We start from the raw sequence: 19,152 nt of genomic DNA, 5'->3' as shown, positions 1-19,152 counted from the left end.
TAGTATGTCGGACTGCGAAGACGTTACCGAGCCATCTTCTTCCTTCAGGCTGCTGATAACAGAGCTCTCTCTGTGTACCTTTTGGAAGAAGTAACGCGAGCACGTCTCATCCTGCTCGATGGAGCGGACTCTGGACCGGAAGATGATCTTGGAGGCCTCCTTGGCAAAGAGCGAGGCCTGCTGGCTCTTCACCTCTTGGAGGTCCTCCTTGACCTCGACCCCCATTGACTGCAACCGGAGTAGATTTTGCATAATTTTCTGGAGTCGGGACAGTTCCCTCTGTCTCTCTCTCGCCTTCTGAACACCTTTGTGGATGAAGAACCTCTTGATGTTCTCCTTAATCGCTTCCCACCAGTGAACTGGAGACTCAAAGAGGGGTTTCACGGTCCTCCAACCATTGTAATCCCTTTTGAGTTCCTCAACGTTCTCTGGGGTCAGCAGTGTCGCATTGAGCTTCCACGTCCCTCTGCCAACCCGCTGGTCGTCCTGTAAGTGACAGTCGGCCAGTAAGAGGCAGTGGTCGGAGAAGAACACCGGCTTGACGTCGGTGGATCCGACCGTGACAGCACGGGAAACAAACAGGAAGTCAATCCTGGAACGGGCAGACCCGTCCGATCTTGACCATGTGTATCTGCGCTGCGCTCCGTCTGCAGGTTTGCTGAAGACGTCGTGCAGTTTGGCATCCTTAACTGTTTCTATGAGGAATCTGGACGTAGCGTCCAGTTTTCTGTCGTCACTGCCGGATCGTCCAGCCGCATCGATGATGCAGTTGAAGTCACCGCCTAGGATGACCGGCCTGGACGTCGCCAGCAGCAGTGGGAGCTGCTGGAAGACGGTCAGCCGCTCGCTGCGTTGTACCGGGGCGTACACGTTGATCAACCGGAGCGGAGCGTTGTTGTACATCACGTCTGCTACGAGGAGGCGGCCGCCCACCACCTCCTTAACTTCGGAGATGGTGAAGTTACCTCCCCGCAGCAGAATACCCAGGCCGGAGGAACGGCAGTCATTACCCCCCGACCAGATCGATGGCCCGTGGGACCACCATCGCGACCACTGCCTGTAGGTGCTGAGGTGTGGTATTCCACACTCCTGCAGAAACAGTAGGTCAGCTTTGACCTTGGCAAGGTAATCCAAGGTTGAAACACATCGCGTAGTCGATTTAATGCTACGCACATTAATGGAAGCAATTCTTACACCCATTTTTTACTAAAAATTAGTTGTTGCTTCCCATACCATTTGTCCTCGCTAGTCCCAGTCCTTCCCCTTCGGGATGTTCCTGCATACCCATCGTATGCGCAAGCAGTTTCACGTTGGTTGGGCTCAGAAACCCCTCCTGATTTTTCATGCAGGGTTTGTGCCGCTCGGGTGACATCGGGGGGGTCTTGTAGGCAGAGAGGATTGGGTTGTCCTCAGCTGCTTCCATCTGTTCCTCCTCGAAAACATCACAGCTCCCGGTCTCCCGGAGCTCAGGTGCGCCAGACGTGTCTTTGCTCCCGGTGTCGCAGAGCTGAAATGCGTTGGCCACTTCGTTACGTGTGGGGCATTGGGGTTGGGGCACGCTGGGCCCATCACAGCTTCCAGTGCCCGTGGGCTGGGATGCTTTATCATCCATCTCGGAGTTCTGCCGCCTCTTTTGAAGGGGCTGTCGTTCCAGCATTTCCCCGTCCAGTGAAGAGGAGTTGTTGCAGTCTGATTCAGAAGAGAGCCTCCTCTTGCCACTGGTTTGGGTGGTGGCTTTGGGATGTTTTTTCTTTGTGGTTTTCCTCTGGACCACTTGCCACTGACCTGTTTGTCCATCTGCTGCCTCCTCCTCCATTGATTCTGTCTGTGGAGGAGGGGTTTCCGGGCGCTGGGTAGGTGCTGGGTCGTTGGTTTCAGCCGCCTCCCCTTCCTTCTCAGGTTGAAGTTCCTCACTGCGGAGAAGGTTGCTGGTCTCCTTTCGAACAGCGGACGCCTTCGTCGAACCTTCTCCCGGCCTTTCCTTGGACCTTGCCGCCTGAGCATAGCTGAGGCAACGTTTGGGACAAGTCTTGTAGAGATGGCCTGCCGCACCGCACAAGTTGCAACACTTTGTCTGCTTACAGTCCTTGGTCTGATGGCCTTCCTCCTTGCAGTTCTTGCAAACAACCGTGCTGCAGTTGGCTGCCATGTGACCAGATTTGCCACAGGTGCGACAAACTCTGGGCTGCCCAGCGTAGACCAAGAAGCCTCGACTTCCCCCGATAGCGAAGCTGGAGGGAGGGTGGATGATGGCTCCACTGGGATTTACCTTCAAGGTCACCTTGACCTGCCGCTTGCTGGTCCAGATCCCAAAGGGGTCCTTGACATCAGTGCTGCTGCCGGCCACCTCGACGTACCTGGCGAGAAAGGTGAGTACATCCACCACCGGAACATGGGGGTTGTAGAGGTGAATCGTCACCACCCGGTCCCGTTGTGACGGAAGCGTGAAGAGCGGCTCCGCTGTGAGGATCGACAGTGGCGCCCGGTCCCCTTTCTCCTTGAACGCCTTCAGGAACTTGATGCATCCCGCCACGTTCCGGAACGTCACGTCGAAGTATCCACTGCTGGGGAAATCCTGCAGGCAGAAGACGTCCGTCGCTTGAAATCCGCAGCAATCTAAGAGAATTTTCTTGATGAAAAAGGTGCGATCGACCGGTGCATCTCCTTCCTTGTCCTTCACGACCACCCGAACGGTGTTGCGCACTCCCTGGCCCGAAGCTCGAAAATTGGTTATAGCCATTTTACTCAAAGCTTCCCCAGGATCAAAAGGCAATGATCATGGTCTCTTCTCAATCAAATAAGCACTGATAAGAACAAATACTACACTTGATCTTAGCCAAAAGGCCGAGAAGCGATGGCCCTAAAACTGCGTTTGCTGCGCGCGTCAGGCCCGGCGTGCGGCCTCTACGTCAAAGTAGCCGCCGGGTGGGCGAGCCTCGGGCGAAAGAGGCGACGGCGGGCGGTCTTTGAGCCAGAGCTCCTTTTGTTGCCGGGCCTTGCAAGCAGAAAGGAAAGCACGCGTGCATGCCACGCGCAGCCATTCCTCGCGCTTCTGCGCGAGGCATTGCGCAGGAACAAAGACAACCGCGCGCGCTGGGCAGCAAAGGGCGGCCTGCAACTGCGGGGCAATCCAGCAGGGGGCAGCGTAGCACCCAGGGAAAACTGCAGCAAAGTCAGCCGAGCAGCAGCGCCGTCACTATTGCGAATTCTATTTTTCAGCAGGGGTCTCGCCCCCATGGAGGGGGGAAGCTGCACCGCTCCTGGAAACACTGCAATACCAGGTGGATGCATGGAGTGGACGGGGCAAGCCCCTGTTCCATCTCCCTGTCCAAAAATCAATTTAATATTTGGTCCCCAGATAGGGGACGTATCAGATATTAAACTGATAAGAACAGATTATTTATTTTATTTCCAAAATATACTTTATTCATAAAAATCTGTAAAAATTACATTGCCAAACAGTTTCCAAACAGCACCAAAAAATACAAACATTGCAAGGGAGATCAGTTTCCTTCAATACTGTCATGAGTTTCTTCCCAACCCTTCCGTTTCTCAATTGTCATGTCAATTACAGTTTTACATTTACAGCAATTCAGAATATTAACGATACAGTTCGAGGGGTTTCCCATGGTTCCAGCCCCTCAGTCTAGCTTGGTGGGGGAACCTTACACTGTGGTCTTTCCCCATTGAGCCTTTGCTGCGGCTGCCCCAAGCTTTAGTGCGTCCCTCAGCACGTAGTCCTGGATCTTGGAATGTGCCAGTCTGCAACATTCGGTGGTGGACAACTCTTTGCGCTGGAAGACCAGCAAGTTTCGGGCAGACCAAAGGGCGTCTTTCACCGAATTGATAGTCCTCCAGCAGCAGTTGATGTTTGTCTCGGTGTGCGTCCCTGGGAACAGCCCGTAGAGCACAGACTCCTGTGTTACAGAGCTGCTTGGGATGAACCTTGACAAAAACCACTGCATCTCTTTCCACACCTGCTTTGCAAAGGCACATTCCAGGAGGAGGTGGGCGACCGTCTCTTCCCCACCACAGCCAACGCGGGGGCACTGTGCGGAGGGGGCGAGACTTCGGGTGTGCATGAAGGATCTGACGGGGAGGGCCCTTCTCACCACCAGCCAAGCTACGTCTTGGTGCTTGTTTGAAAGTTCTGGTGATGAGGCATTCCGCCAAATGACTTTGACGGTCTGCTCGGGGAACCATCCGACAGGATCCACCGTTTCCTTTTCCCGTAGGGCCTTGAGGACATTCCGTGCAGACCACTGCCTGATGGACCGGTGGTCAAAGGTGTTTTTCCGCAGAAACTGCTCCACGAAGGATAGGTGGTACGGCGCCGCCCAACTGCACGGAGCGTTCCGCGGCAATGTGACCAGGCCCATCCTTCGCAACACCGGGGACAGATAGAACCTCAGCACGTAGTGACACTTGGAGTTTGCGTACTGGGGATCGACACATAGCTTGATGCAGCCGCACACGAAGGTGGTCATCAGGATGAGGGCCACGTTGGGTACATTTTTCCCGCCCTTGTCCAGAGATTTGAACATCGTGTCCCTCCGGACCCGGTCCATTTTAGATCCCCAGACGAAGCGGAAAATGGCTCGGGTGACTGCCACGGCGCAGGAGTGGGGTATGGGCCAGACCTGCGCCACGTAGAGCAACAACGTGAGCGCCTCGCACCTGATGACCAGGTTCTTACCCACAATGGAGAGAGACCGCTGCCCCCACATGCCCAACTTTTGTCGTACCTTGGCTACTCGCTCCTCCCATGTTTTGGTGCACGCCCCGGCCCTTCCGAACCATATCCCCAGCACCTTCAGGTAATCTGACCTGACGGTGAAGGGGACAAAGGATCGGTCAGCCCAGTTCCCAAAGAACATGGCCTCGCTCTTGCCGTGGTTAACTTTGGCTCCCGAGGCCAGTTCGAACTGGTCGCAGATGCTCATCAGTCTGCGCACGGACAGCGGATCCGAGCAGAAGACGGCGACGTCATCCATGTACAGGGAGGTTTTGACCTGAGTGCCTCCGCTGCCTGGGATTGTCACCCCTCTTATGCTCGCATCCTTCCTAATAGACTCAGCAAAGGGTTCAATACAGCAAACAAACAAGACCGGGGAAAGAGGACAGCCCTGTCTGACTCCAGATTTGATCGGGAAACTTTCAGATTCCCACCCGTTGATTGACACTGCGCTACTGATGTTTGTGTAGAGCAGTTGGATCCAATTGCAGATTCCCTCCCCAAACCCCATTTTGGAAAGCACGTCCATCATGTAGGTGTGCGATATCCTGTCAAAAGCCTTCTCCTGGTCCAGGCTGATGAGGCAGGTGTCCACCCTCCTGTCCCGTACGTAGGCGATCGTATCCCTGAGTAGCGCGAGACTATCAGAGATCTTCCTGCCGGGTACAGTACAGGTCTGATCGGGGTGAATCACCAACTCCAGAGCAGACTTGACTCGACTGGCTATGACTTTGGACAGAATCTTGTAATCAACATTAAGCAGTGAGATGGGCCGCCAATTTCTGATTTCTGCCCTCTCCCCCTTCTGCTTGTAAATGAGGGTGATGATGCCTTTTCTCATGGTCTCTGACATGCTGCCGGCCAGGAGCATACTCTCGTATACTTCCAGCAGGTCCGGGCCGACCCAGTCCCACAGGGCCGAGTACAACTCGACCGGTAAGCCGTCGCTCCCGGGAGTTTTACTCGCCTCGAAAGACTCGACGGCCTTTGTCAGCTCGTCCAGAGTTAGCGGCTTGTCCAGTCCCTCCCTCCTGCTGTCATCTAAGACCTCTGTGATAGATGACAGGAAGGACTGGGAGGCTCTGCTGTCTGTGGGCTTCGCGTCATACAGCCCAGCATAAAAGGATTTGCTGATCCTTAGTATGTCGGACTGCGAAGACGTTACCGAGCCATCTTCTTCCTTCAGGCTGCTGATAACAGAGCTCTCTCTGTGTACCTTTTGGAAGAAGTAACGCGAGCACGTCTCATCCTGCTCGATGGAGCGGACTCTGGACCGGAAGATGATCTTGGAGGCCTCCTTGGCAAAGAGCGAGGCCTGCTGGCTCTTCACCTCTTGGAGGTCCTCCTTGACCTCGACCCCCATTGACTGCAACCGGAGTAGATTTTGCATAATTTTCTGGAGTCGGGACAGTTCCCTCTGTCTCTCTCTCGCCTTCTGAACACCTTTGTGGATGAAGAACCTCTTGATGTTCTCCTTAATCGCTTCCCACCAGTGAACTGGAGACTCAAAGAGGGGTTTCACGGTCCTCCAACCATTGTAATCCCTTTTGAGTTCCTCAACGTTCTCTGGGGTCAGCAGTGTCGCATTGAGCTTCCACGTCCCTCTGCCAACCCGCTGGTCGTCCTGTAAGTGACAGTCGGCCAGTAAGAGGCAGTGGTCGGAGAAGAACACCGGCTTGACGTCGGTGGATCCGACCGTGACAGCACGGGACACAAACAGGAAGTCAATCCTGGAACGGGCAGACCCGTCCGATCTTGACCATGTGTATCTGCGCTGCGCTCCGTCTGCAGGTTTGCTGAAGACGTCGTGCAGTTTGGCATCCTTAACTGTTTCTACTAGGAATCTGGACGTAGCGTCCAGTTTGCTGTCGTCACTGCCGGATCGTCCAGCCGCATCGATGATGCAGTTGAAGTCACCGCCTAGGATGACCGGCCTGGACGTCGCCAGCAGCAGTGGGAGCTGCTGGAAGACGGTCAGTCGCTCGCTGCGTTGTACCGGGGCGTACACGTTGATCAACCGGAGCGGAGCGTTGTTGTACATCACGTCTGCTACGAGGAGGCGGCCGCCCACCACCTCCTTAACTTCGGAGATGGTGAAGTTACCTCCCCGCAGCAGAATACCCAGGCCGGAGGAACGGCAGTCATTACCCCCCGACCAGATCGATGGCCCGTGGGACCACCATCGCGACCACTGCCTGTAGGTGCTGAGGTGTGGTATTCCACACTCCTGCAGAAACAGTAGGTCAGCTTTGACCTTGGCAAGGTAATCCAAGGTTGAAACACATCGCGTAGTAGATTTAATGCTACGCACATTAATGGAAGCAATTCTTACACCCATTTTTTACTAAAAATTAGTTGTTGCTTCCCATACCATTTGTCCTCGCTAGTCCCAGTCCTTCCCCTTCGGGATGTTCCTGCATACCCATCGTATGCGCAAGCAGTTTCACGTTGGTTGGGCTCAGAAACCCCTCCTGATTTTTCATGCAGGGTTTGTGCCGCTCGGGTGACATCGGGGGGGTCTTGTAGGCAGAGAGGATTGGGTTGTCCTCAGCTGCTTCCATCTGTTCCTCCTCGAAAACATCACAGCTCCCGGTCTCCCGGAGCTCAGGTGCGCCAGACGTGTCTTTGCTCCCGGTGTCGCAGAGCTGAAATGCGTTGGCCACTTCGTTACGTGTGGGGCATTGGGGTTGGGGCACGCTGGGCCCATCACAGCTTCCAGTGCCCGTGGGCTGGGATGCTTTATCATCCATCTCGGAGTTCTGCCGCCTCTTTTGAAGGGGCTGTCGTTCCAGCATTTCCCCGTCCAGTGAAGAGGAGTTGTTGCAGTCTGATTCAGAAGAGAGCCTCCTCTTGCCACTGGTTTGGGTGGTGGCTTTGGGATGTTTTTTCTTTGTGGTTTTCCTCTGGACCACTTGCCACTGACCTGTTTGTCCATCTGCTGCCTCCTCCTCCATTGATTCTGTCTGTGGAGGAGGGGTTTCCGGGCGCTGGGTAGGTGCTGGGTCGTTGGTTTCAGCCGCCTCCCCTTCCTTCTCAGGTTGAAGTTCCTCACTGCGGAGAAGGTTGCTGGTCTCCTTTCGAACAGCGGACGCCTTCGTCGAACCTTCTCCCGGCCTTTCCTTGGACCTTGCCGCCTGAGCATAGCTGAGGCAACGTTTGGGACAAGTCTTGTAGAGATGGCCTGCCGCACCGCACAAGTTGCAACACTTTGTCTGCTTACAGTCCTTGGTCTGATGGCCTTCCTCCTTGCAGTTCTTGCAAACAACCGTGCTGCAGTTGGCTGCCATGTGACCAGATTTGCCACAGGTGCGACAAACTCTGGGCTGCCCAGCGTAGACCAAGAAGCCTCGACTTCCCCCGATAGCGAAGCTGGAGGGAGGGTGGATGATGGCTCCACTGGGATCTACCTTCAAGGTCACCTTGACCTGCCGCTTGCTGGTCCAGATCCCAAAGGGGTCCTTGACATCAGTGCTGCTGCCGGCCACCTCGACGTACCTGGCGAGAAAGGTGAGTACATCCACCACCGGAACATGGGGGTTGTAGAGGTGAATCGTCACCACCCGGTCCCGTTGTGACGGAAGCGTGAAGAGCGGCTCCGCTGTGAGGATCGACAGTGGCGCCCGGTCCCCTTTCTCCTTGAACGCCTTCAGGAACTTGATGCATCCCGCCACGTTCCGGAACGTCACGTCGAAGTATCCACTGCTGGGGAAATCCTGCAGGCAGAAGACGTCCGTCGCTTGAAATCCGCAGCAATCTAAGAGAATTTTCTTGATGAAAAAGGTGCGATCGACCGGTGCATCTCCTTCCTTGTCCTTCACGACCACCCGAACGGTGTTGCGCACTCCCTGGCCCGAAGCTCGAAAATTGGTTATAGCCATTTTACTCAAAGCTTCCCCAGGATCAAAAGGCAATGATCATGGTCTCTTCTCAATCAAATAAGCACTGATAAGAACAGATACTACACTTGATCTTAGCCAAAAGGCCGAGAAGCGATGGCCCTAAAACTGCGTTTGCTGCGCGCGTCAGGCCCGGCGTGCGGCCTCTACGTCAAAGTAGCCGCCGGGTGGGCGAGCCTCGGGCGAAAGAGGCGACGGCGGGCGGTCTTTGAGCCAGAGCTCCTTTTGTTGCCGGGCCTTGCAAGCAGAAAGGAAAGCACGCGTGCATGCCACGCGCAGCCATTCCTCGCGCTTCTGCGCGAGGCATTGCGCAGGAACAAAGACAACCGCGCGCGCTGGGCAGCAAAGGGCGGCCTGCAACTGCGGGGCAATCCAACAGGGGGCAGCGTAGCACCCAGGGAAAACTGCAGCAAAGTCAGCCGAGCAGCAGCGCCGTCACTATTGCGAATTCTATTTTTCAGCAGGGGTCTCGCCCCCATGGAGGGGGGAAGCTGCACCGCTCCTGGAAACACTGCAATACCAGGTGGATGCATGGAGTGGACGGGGCAAGCCCCTGTTCCATCTCCCTGTCCAAAAATCAATTTAATATTTGGTCCCCAGATAGGGGACGTATCAGATATTAAACTGATAAGAACAGATTATTTTTTTTATTTCCAAAATATACTTTATTCATAAAAATCTGTAAAAATTACATTGCCAAACAGTTTCCAAACAGCACCAAAAAATACAAACATTGCAAGGGAGATCAGTTTCCTTCAATACTGTCATGAGTTTCTTCCCAACCCTTCCGTTTCTCAATTGTCATGTCAATTACAGTTTTACATTTACAGCAATTCAGAATATTAACGATACAGTTCGAGGGGTTTCCCATGGATCCAGCCCCTCAGTCTAGCTTGGTGGGGGAACCTTACACTGTGGTCTTTCCCCATTGAGCCTTTGCTGCGGCTGCCCCAAGCTTTAGTGCGTCCCTCAGCACGTAGTCCTGGACCTTGGAATGTGCCAGTCTGCAACATTCGGTGGTGGACAACTCTTTGCGCTGGAAGACCAGCAAGTTTCGGGCAGACCAAAGGGCGTCTTTCACCGAATTGATAGTCCTCCAGCAGCAGTTGATGTTTGTCTCGGTGTGCGTCCCTGGGAACAGCCCGTAGAGCACAGACTCCTGTGTTACAGAGCTGCTTGGGATGAACCTTGACAAAAACCACTGCATCTCTTTCCACACCTGCTTTGCAAAGGCACATTCCAGGAGGAGGTGGGCGACCGTCTCTTCCCCACCACAGCCAACGCGGGGGCACTGTGCGGAGGGGGCGAGACTTCGGGTGTGCATGAAGGATCTGACGGGGAGGGCCCTTCTCACCACCAGCCAAGCTACGTCTTGGTGCTTGTTTGAAAGTTCTGGTGATGAGGCATTCCGCCAAATGACTTTGACGGTCTGCTCGGGGAACCATCCGACAGGATCCACCGTTTCCTTTTCCCGTAGGGCCTTGAGGACATTCCGTGCAGACCACTGCCTGATGGACCGGTGGTCAAAGGTGTTTTTCCGCAGAAACTGCTCCACGAAGGATAGGTGGTACGGCGCCGCCCAACTGCACGGAGCGTTCCGCGGCAATGTGACCAGGCCCATCCTTCGCAACACCGGGGACAGATAGAACCTCAGCACGTAGTGACACTTGGAGTTTGCGTACTGGGGATCGACACATAGCTTGATGCAGCCGCACACGAAGGTGGTCATCAGGATGAGGGCCACGTTGGGTACATTTTTCCCGCCCTTGTCCAGAGATTTGAACATCGTGTCCCTCCGGACCCGGTCCATTTTAGATCCCCAGACGAAGCGGAAAATGGCTCGGGTGACTGCCACGGCGCAGGAGTGGGGTATGGGCCAGACCTGCGCCACGTAGAGCAACAACGTGAGCGCCTCGCACCTGATGACCAGGTTCTTACCCACAATGGAGAGAGACCGCTGCCCCCACATGCCCAACTTTTGTCGTACCTTGGCTACTCGCTCCTTCCATGTTTTGGTGCACGCCCCGGCACTTCCGAACCAAATCCCCAGCACCTTCAGGTAATCTGACCTGACGGTGAAGGGGACAAAGGATCGGTCAGCCCAGTTCCCAAAGAACATGGCCTCGCTCTTGCCGTGGTTAACTTTGGCTCCCGAGGCCAGTTCGAACTGGTCGCAGATGCTCATCAGTCTGCGCACGGACAGCGGATCCGAGCAGAAGACGGCGACGTCATCCATGTACAGGGAGGTTTTGACCTGAGTGCCTCCGCTGCCTGGGATTGTCACCCCTCTTATGCTCACATCCTTCCTAATAGACTCAGCAAAGGGTTCAATACAGCAAACAAACAAGACCGGGGAAAGAGGACAGCCCTGTCTGACTCCAGATTTGATCGGGAAACTTTCAGATTCCCACCCGTTGATTGAGACTGCGCTACTGATGTTTGTGTAGAGCAGTTGGATCCAATTGCAGATTCCCTCCCCAAACCCCATTTTGGAAAGCACGTCCATCATGTAGGTGTGCGATATCCTGTCAAAAGCCTTCTCCTGGTCCAGGCTGATGAGGCAGGTGTCCACCCTCCTGTCCCGTACGTAGGCGATCGTATCCCTGAGTAGCGCGAGGCTATCAGAGATCTTCCTGCCGGGTACAGTACAGGTCTGATCGGGGTGAATCACCAGCTCCAGAGCAGACTTGACTCGACTGGCTATGACTTTGGACAGAATCTTGTAATCAACATTAAGCAGTGAGATGGGCCGCCAATTTCTGATTTCTACCCTCTCCCCCTTCTGCTTGTAAATGAGGGTGATGATGCCTTTTCTCATGGATTCTGACATGCTACCGGCCAGGAGCATACTCTCGTATACTTCCAGCAGGTCCGGGCCGACCCAGTCCCACAGGGCCGAGTACAACTCGACCGGTAAGCCGTCGCTCCCGGGAGTTTTACTCGCCTCGAAAGACTCGACGGCCTTTGTCAGCTCGTCCAGAGTTAGCGGCTTGTCCAGTCCCTCCCTCCTGCTGTCATCTAAGACCTCTGTGATAGATGACAGGAAGGACTGGGAGGCTCTGCTGTCTGTGGGCTTCGCGTCATACAGCCCAGCATAAAAGGATTTGCTGATCCTTAGTATGTCGGACTGCGAAGACGTTACCGAGCCATCTTCTTCCTTCAGGCTGCTGATAACAGAGCTCTCTCTGTGTACCTTTTGGAAGAAGTAACGCGAGCACGTCTCATCCTGCTCGATGGAGCGGACTCTGGACCGGAAGATGATCTTGGAGGCCTCCTTGGCAAAGAGCGAGGCCTGCTGGTTCTTCACCTCTTGGAGGTCCTCCTTGACCTCGACCCCCATTGACTGCAACCGGAGTAGATTTTGCATAATTTTCTGGAGTCGGGACAGTTCCCTCTGTCTCTCTCTCGCCTTCTGAACACCTTTGTGGATGAAGAACCTCTTGATGTTCTCCTTAATCGCTTCCCACCAGTGAACTGGAGACTCAAAGAGGGGTTTCACGGTCCTCCAACCATTGTAATCCCTTTTGAGTTCCTCAACGTTCTCTGGGGTCAGCAGTGTCGCATTGAGCTTCCACGTCCCTCTGCCAACCCGCTGGTCGTCCTGTAAGTGACAGTCGGCCAGTAAGAGGCAGTGGTCGGAGAAGAACACCGGCTTGACGTCGGTGGATCCGACCGTGACAGCACGGGAAACAAACAGGAAGTCAATCATGGAACGGGCAGACCCGTCCGATCTTGACCATGTGTATCTGCGCTGCGCTCCGTCTGCAGGTTTGCTGAAGACGTCGTGCAGTTTGGCATCGTTAACTGTTTCTATGAGGAATCTGGACGTAGCGTCCAGTTTTCTGTCGTCACTGCCGGATCGTCCAGCCGCATCGATGATGCAGTTGAAGTCACCGCCTAGGATGACCGGCCTGGACGTCGCCAGCAGCAGTGGGAGCTGCTGGAAGACGGTCAGCCGCTCGCTGCGTTGTACCGGGGCGTACACGTTGATCAACCGGAGCGGAGCGTTGTTGTACATCACGTCTGCTACGAGGAGGCGGCCGCCCACCACCTCCTTAACTTCGGAGATGGTGAAGTTACCTCCCCGCAGCAGAATACCCAGGCTGGAGGAACGGCAGTCATTACCCCCCGACCAGATCGATGGCCCGTGGGACCACCATCGCGACCACTGCCTGTAGGTGCTGAGGTGTGGTATTCCACACTCCTGCAGAAACAGTAGGTCAGCTTTGACCTTGGCAAGGTAATCCAAGGTTGAAACACATCGCGTAGTCGATTTAATGCTACGCACATTAATGGAAGCAATTCTTACACCCATTTTTAACTAAAAATTAGTTGTTGCTTCCCATACCATTTGTCCTCGCTAGTCCCAGTCCTTCCCCTTCGGGATGTTCCTGCATACCCATCGTATGCGCAAGCAGTTTCACGTTGGTTGGGCTCAGAAACCCCTCCTGATTTTTCCTGCAGGGTTTGTGCCGCTCGGGTGACATCGGGGGGGTCTTGTAGGCAGAGAGGATTGGGTTGTCCTCAGCTGCTTCCATCTGTTCCTCCTCGAAAACATCACAGCTCCCGGTCTCCCGGAGCTCAGGTGCGCCAGACGTGTCTTTGCTCCCGGTGTCCCGGAGCTGAGATGCGTTGGCCACGTCGTTACGTGTGGGGAATTGGGGTTGGGGCACGCCGGGCCCATCACAGCTTCCAGTGCCCGGGGGCTGGGATGCTTGATCATCCATCTCGGAGTTCTGCCGCCTCTTTTGAAGGGGCTGTCGTTCCAGCATTTCCCCGTCCAGTGAAGAGGAGTTGTTGCAGTCTGATTCAGAAGAAAGCCTCCTCTTGCCACTGGTTTGGGTGGTGGCTTTGGGATGTTTTTTCTTTGTGGTTTTCCTCTGGACCACTTGCCACTGACCTGTTTGTCCATCTGCTGCCTCCTCCTCCATTGATTCTGTCTGTGGAGGAGGGGTTTCCGGGCGCTGGGTAGGTGCTGGGTCGTTGGTTTCAGCCGCCTCCCCTTCCTTCTCAGGTTGAAGTTCCTCACTGCGGAGAAGGTTGCTGGTCTCCTTTCGAACAGCGGACGCCTTCGTCGAACCTTCGCCCTGCCATTCCTTGGACCTTGCCGCCTGAGCATAGCTGAGACAACGTTTGGGGCAGGTCTTGTAGAGATGGCCTGCCGCACCGCACAAGTTGCAACACTTAGTCTGCTTACAGTCCTTGGTCTGATGGCCTTCCTCCTTGCAGTTCTTGCAAACAACCGTGCTGCAGTTGGCTGCCATGTGACCAGATTTGCCACAGGTGCGACAAACTCTGGGCTGCCCAGCGTAGACCAAGAAGCCTCGACTTCCCCCGATAGCGAAGCTGGAGGGAGGGTGGATGATGGCTCCACTGGGATCTACCTTCAAGGTCACCTTGACCTGCCGCTTGCTGGTCCAGATCCCAAAGGGGTCCTTGACATCAGTGCTGCTGCCGGCCACCTCGACGTACCTGGCGAGAAAGGTGAGTACATCCACCACTGGAACATGGGGGTTGTAGAGGTGAATCGTCACCACCCGGTCCCGTTGTGACGGAAGCGTGAAGAGCGGCTCCGCTGTGAGGATCGACAGTGGAGCCCGGTCCCCTTTCTCCTTGAACGCCTTCAGGAACTTGATGCATCCCGCCACGTTCCGGAACGTCACGTCGAAGTATCCACTGCTGGGGAAATCCTGCAGGCAGAAGACATCCGTCGCTTGAAATCCGCAGCAATCGAAGAGAATTTTCTTGATGAAGAAGGTGCGATCGACCGGTGCATCTCCTTCCTTGTCCTTCACGACCACCCGAACGGTGTTGCGCACTCCCTGGCCCGAAGCTCGAAAATTGGTTATAGCCATTTTACTCAAAGCTTCCCCAGGATCAAAAGGCAATGATCATGGTCTCTTCTCAATCAAATAAGCACTGATAAGAACAGATACTACACTTGATCTTAGCCAAAAGGCCGAGAAGCGATGGCCGTAAAACTGCGTTTGCTGCGCGCGTCAGGCCCGGCGTGCGGCCTCTACGTCAAAGTAGCCGCCGGGTGGGCGAGCCTCGGGCGAAAGAGGCGACGGCGGGCGGTCTTTGAGCCAGAGCTCCTTTTGTTGCCGGGCCTTGCAAGCAGAAAGGAAAGCACGCGTGCATGCCACGCGCAGCCATTCCTTGCGCTTCTGCGCGAGGCATTGCGCAGGAATAAAGACAACCGCGCGCGCTGGGCAGCAAAGGGCGGCCTGCAACTGCGGGGCAACCCAACAGGGGGCAGCGTAGCGCCCACGGAAAACTGCAGCAAAGTCAGCAGCGCCGTCACTATTGCGAATTCTATTTTTCAGCAGGGGTCTCGCCCCCATGGAGGGGGGAAGCTGCACCGCTCCTGGAAACACTGCAATACCAGGTGGATGCATGGAGTGGACGGGGCAAGCCCCTGCTCCATCTCCCTGTCCCAAAAATCAATTTAATATTTGGTCCCCAGATAGGGGACGTATCAGATATTAAACTGATAAGAACAGATTTTTTTTTTTTTTTTTCCCAAAATATACTTTATTCATAAAAATCTGTAAAAATTACATTGCCAACCAGTTTCCAAACAGCACGAAAAAATACAAACATTGCAAAAGAGATCAGTTTCTTTCAATAATGTCATGAGTTTCTTCCCAACCCTTCCGTTTCACAATTGTCATGTCAATTACAGTTTTACATTTACAGCAATTGAGAATATTAACGATACAGTTCGAGGGGCTTCCCATGGTTCCAGCCCCTCAGTCCAGCTTGGTGGGGGAACCTTACACTGTGGTCTTTCCCAATTGAGCCTTTGCTGCGGCTGCCCCAAGCTTTAGTGCGTCCCTCAGCACGTAGTCCTGGACCTTGGAATGTGCCAGTCTGCAACATTCGGTGGTGGACAACTCTTTGCGCTGGAAGACCAGCAAGTTTCGGGCAGACCAAAGGGCGTCTTTCACCGAATTGATAGCCCTCCAGCAGCAGTTGATGTTTGTCTCGGTGTGCGTCCCTGGGAACAGCCCGTAGAGCACAGACTCCTGTGTTACAGAGCTGCTTGGGATGAACCTTGACAAAAACCACTGCATCTCTTTCCACACCTGCTTTGCAAAGGCACATTCCAGGAGGAGGTGGGCGACCGTCTCTTCCCCACCACAGCCAACGCGGGGGCACTGTGCGGAGGGGGCGAGACTTCGGGTGTGCATGAAGGATCTGACGGGGAGGGCCCTTCTCACCACCAGCCAAGCTACGTCTTGGTGCTTGTTTGAAAGTTCTGGTGATGAGGCATTCCGCCAAATGACTTTGACGGTCTGCTCGGGGAACCATCCGACAGGATCCACCGTTTCCTTTTCCCGTAGGGCCTTGAGGACATTCCGTGCAGACCACTGCCTGATGGACCGGTGGTCAAATGTGTTTTTCCGCAGAAACTGCTCCACGAAGGATAGGTGGTACGGCGCCGCCCAACTGCACGGAGCGTTCCGCGGCAATGTGACCAGGCCCATCCTTCGCAACACCGGGGACAGATAGAACCTCAGCACGTAGTGACACTTGGAGTTTGCGTACTGGGGATCGACACATAGCTTGATGCAGCCGCACACGAAGGTGGTCATCAGGATGAGGGCCACGTTGGGTACATTTTTCCCGCCCATGTCCAGAGATTTGAACATCGTGTCCCTCCGGACCCGGTCCATTTTAGATCCCCAGACGAAGCGGAAAATGGCTCGGGTGACTGCCACGGCGCAGGAGTGGGGTATGGGCCAGACCTGCGCCACGTAGAGCAACAACGTGAGCGCCTCGCACCTGATGACCAGGTTCTTACCCACAATGGAGAGAGATCGCTGCCCCCACATGCCCAACTTTTGTCGTACCTTGGCTACTCGCTCCTCCCATGTTTTGGTGCACGCCCCGGCCCTTCCGAACCATATCCCCAGCACCTTCAGGTAATCTGACCTGACGGTGAAGGGGACAAAGGATCGGTCAGCCCAGTTCCCAAAGAACATGGCCTCGCTCTTGCCGTGGTTAACTTTGGCTCCCGAGGCCAGTTCGAACTGGTCGCAGATGCTCATCAGTCTGCGCACGGACAGCGGATCCGAGCAGAAGACGGCGACGTCATCCATGTACAGGGAGGTTTTGACCTGAGTGCCTCCGCTGCCTGGGATTGTCACCCCTCTTATGCTCGCATCCTTCCTAATAGACTCAGCAAAGGGTTCAATACAGCAAACAAACAAGACCGGGGACAGAGGACAGCCCTGTCTGACTCCAGATTTGATCGGGAAACTTTCAGATTCCCACCCGTTGATTGACACTGCGCTACTGATGTTTGTGTAGAGCAGTTGGATCCAATTGCAGATTCCCTCCCCAAACCCCATTTTGGAAAGCACGTCCATCATGTAGGTGTGCGATATCCTGTCAAAAGCCTTCTCCTGGTCCAGGCTGATGAGGCAGGTGTCCACCCTCCTGTCCCGTACGTAGGCGATCGTATCCCTGAGTAGCGCGAGACTATCAGAGATCTTCCTGCCGGGTACAGTACAGGTCTGATCGGGGTGAATCACCAACTCCAGAGCAGACTTGACTCGACTGGCTATGACTTTGGACAGAATCTTGTAATCAACATTAAGCAGTGAGATGGGCCGCCAATTTCTGATTTCTGCCCTCTCCCCCTTCTGCTTGTAAATGAGGGTGATGATGCCTTTTCTCATGGTCTCTGACATGCTGCCGGCCAGGAGCATACTCTCGTATACTTCCAGCAGGTCCGGGCCGACCCAGTCCCACAGGGCCGAGTACAACTCGACCGGTAAGCCGTCGCTCCCGGGAGTTTTACTCGCCTCGAAAGACTCGACGGCCTTTGTCAGCTCGTCCAGAGTTAGCGGCTTGTCCAGTCCCTCCCTCCTGCTGTCATCTAAGACCTCTGTGATAGATGACAGGAAGGACTGGGAGGCTCTGCTGTCTGTGGGCTTCGCGTCATACAGCCCAGCATAAAAGGATTTGCTGATCCTTAGTATGTCGGACTGCGAAGACGTTACCGAGCCATCTTCTTCCTTCAGGCTGCTGATAACAGAGCTCTCTCTGTGTACCTTTTGGAAGAAGTAACGCGAGCACGTCTCATCCTGCTCGATGGAGCGGACTCTGGACCGGAAGATGATCTTGGAGGCCTCCTTGGCAAAGAGCGAGGCCTGCTGGCTCTTCACCTCTTGGAGGTCCTCCTTGACCTCGACCCCCATTGACTGCAACCGGAGTAGATTTTGCATAATTTTCTGGAGTCGGGACAGTTCCCTCTGTCTCTCTCTCGCCTTCTGAACACCTTTGTGGATGAAGAACCTCTTGATGTTCTCCTTAATCGCTTCCCACCAGTGAACTGGAGACTCAAAGAGGGGTTTCACGGTCCTCCAACCATTGTAATCCCTTTTGAGTTCCTCAACGTTCTCTGGGGTCAGCAGTGTCGCATTGAGCTTCCACGTCCCTCTGCCAACCCGCTGGTCGTCCTGTAAGTGACAGTCGGCCAGTAAGAGGCAGTGGTCGGAGAAGAACACCGGCTTGACGTCGGTGGATCCGACCGTGACAGCACGGGACACAAACAGGAAGTCAATCCTGGAACGGGCAGACCCGTCCGATCTTGACCATGTGTATCTGCGCTGCGCTCCGTCTGCAGGTTTGCTGAAGACGTCGTGCAGTTTGGCATCCTTAACTGTTTCTACTAGGAATCTGGACGTAGCGTCCAGTTTGCTGTCGTCACTGCCGGATCGTCCAGCCGCATCGATGATGCAGTTGAAGTCACCGCCTAGGATGACCGGCCTGGACGTCGCCAGCAGCAGTGGGAGCTGCTGGAAGACGGTCAGTCGCTCGCTGCGTTGTACCGGGGCGTACACGTTGATCAACCGGAGCGGAGCGTTGTTGTACATCACGTCTGCTACGAGGAGGCGGCCGCCCACCACCTCCTTAACTTCGGAGATGGTGAAGTTACCTCCCCGCAGCAGAATACCCAGGCCGGAGGAACGGCAGTCATTACCCCCCGACCAGATCGATGGCCCGTGGGACCACCATCGCGACCACTGCCTGTAGGTGCTGAGGTGTGGTATTCCACACTCCTGCAGAAACAGTAGGTCAGCTTTGACCTTGGCAAGGTAATCCAAGGTTGAAACACATCGCGTAGTAGATTTAATGCTACGCACATTAATGGAAGCAATTCTTACACCCATTTTTTACTAAAAATTAGTTGTTGCTTCCCATACCATTTGTCCTCGCTAGTCCCAGTCCTTCCCCTTCGGGATGTTCCTGCATACCCATCGTATGCGCAAGCAGTTTCACGTTGGTTGGGCTCAGAAACCCCTCCTGATTTTTCATGCAGGGTTTGTGCCGCTCGGGTGACATCGGGGGGGTCTTGTAGGCAGAGAGGATTGGGTTGTCCTCAGCTGCTTCCATCTGTTCCTCCTCGAAAACATCACAGCTCCCGGTCTCCCGGAGCTCAGGTGCGCCAGACGTGTCTTTGCTCCCGGTGTCGCAGAGCTGAAATGCGTTGGCCACTTCGTTACGTGT

General features: G+C 54.8%; 6 pseudogenes; all 6 read right to left on the bottom strand.

The window, feature by feature from the left end:
- Window positions 1–2,747: 2,747 nt before the first annotated feature.
- On the bottom strand, window positions 2,748–2,856 carry LOC137354750 (U2 spliceosomal RNA; annotated as a pseudogene).
- Window positions 2,857–3,244: 388 nt separating this feature from the next.
- On the bottom strand, window positions 3,245–3,420 carry LOC137354253 (U2 spliceosomal RNA; annotated as a pseudogene).
- Window positions 3,421–8,620: 5,200 nt separating this feature from the next.
- On the bottom strand, window positions 8,621–8,729 carry LOC137354680 (U2 spliceosomal RNA; annotated as a pseudogene).
- Window positions 8,730–9,117: 388 nt separating this feature from the next.
- LOC137354382 (U2 spliceosomal RNA) lies at window positions 9,118–9,293 on the bottom strand (annotated as a pseudogene).
- Window positions 9,294–14,493: 5,200 nt separating this feature from the next.
- On the bottom strand, window positions 14,494–14,602 carry LOC137354643 (U2 spliceosomal RNA; annotated as a pseudogene).
- A 380-nt stretch (window positions 14,603–14,982) lies between these two features.
- Window positions 14,983–15,162, bottom strand: LOC137354324 (U2 spliceosomal RNA; annotated as a pseudogene).
- Between the last annotated feature and the right edge of the window lie 3,990 nt (window positions 15,163–19,152).

This window comes from Heterodontus francisci, chromosome 41 (assembly GCF_036365525.1).
Source record: "Heterodontus francisci isolate sHetFra1 chromosome 41, sHetFra1.hap1, whole genome shotgun sequence".
NCBI lineage: Eukaryota > Metazoa > Chordata > Chondrichthyes > Heterodontiformes > Heterodontidae > Heterodontus > Heterodontus francisci.
Note: the sequence above shows the minus strand (reverse complement) of the source record. Positions and strands in the feature narration are given on the sequence as shown.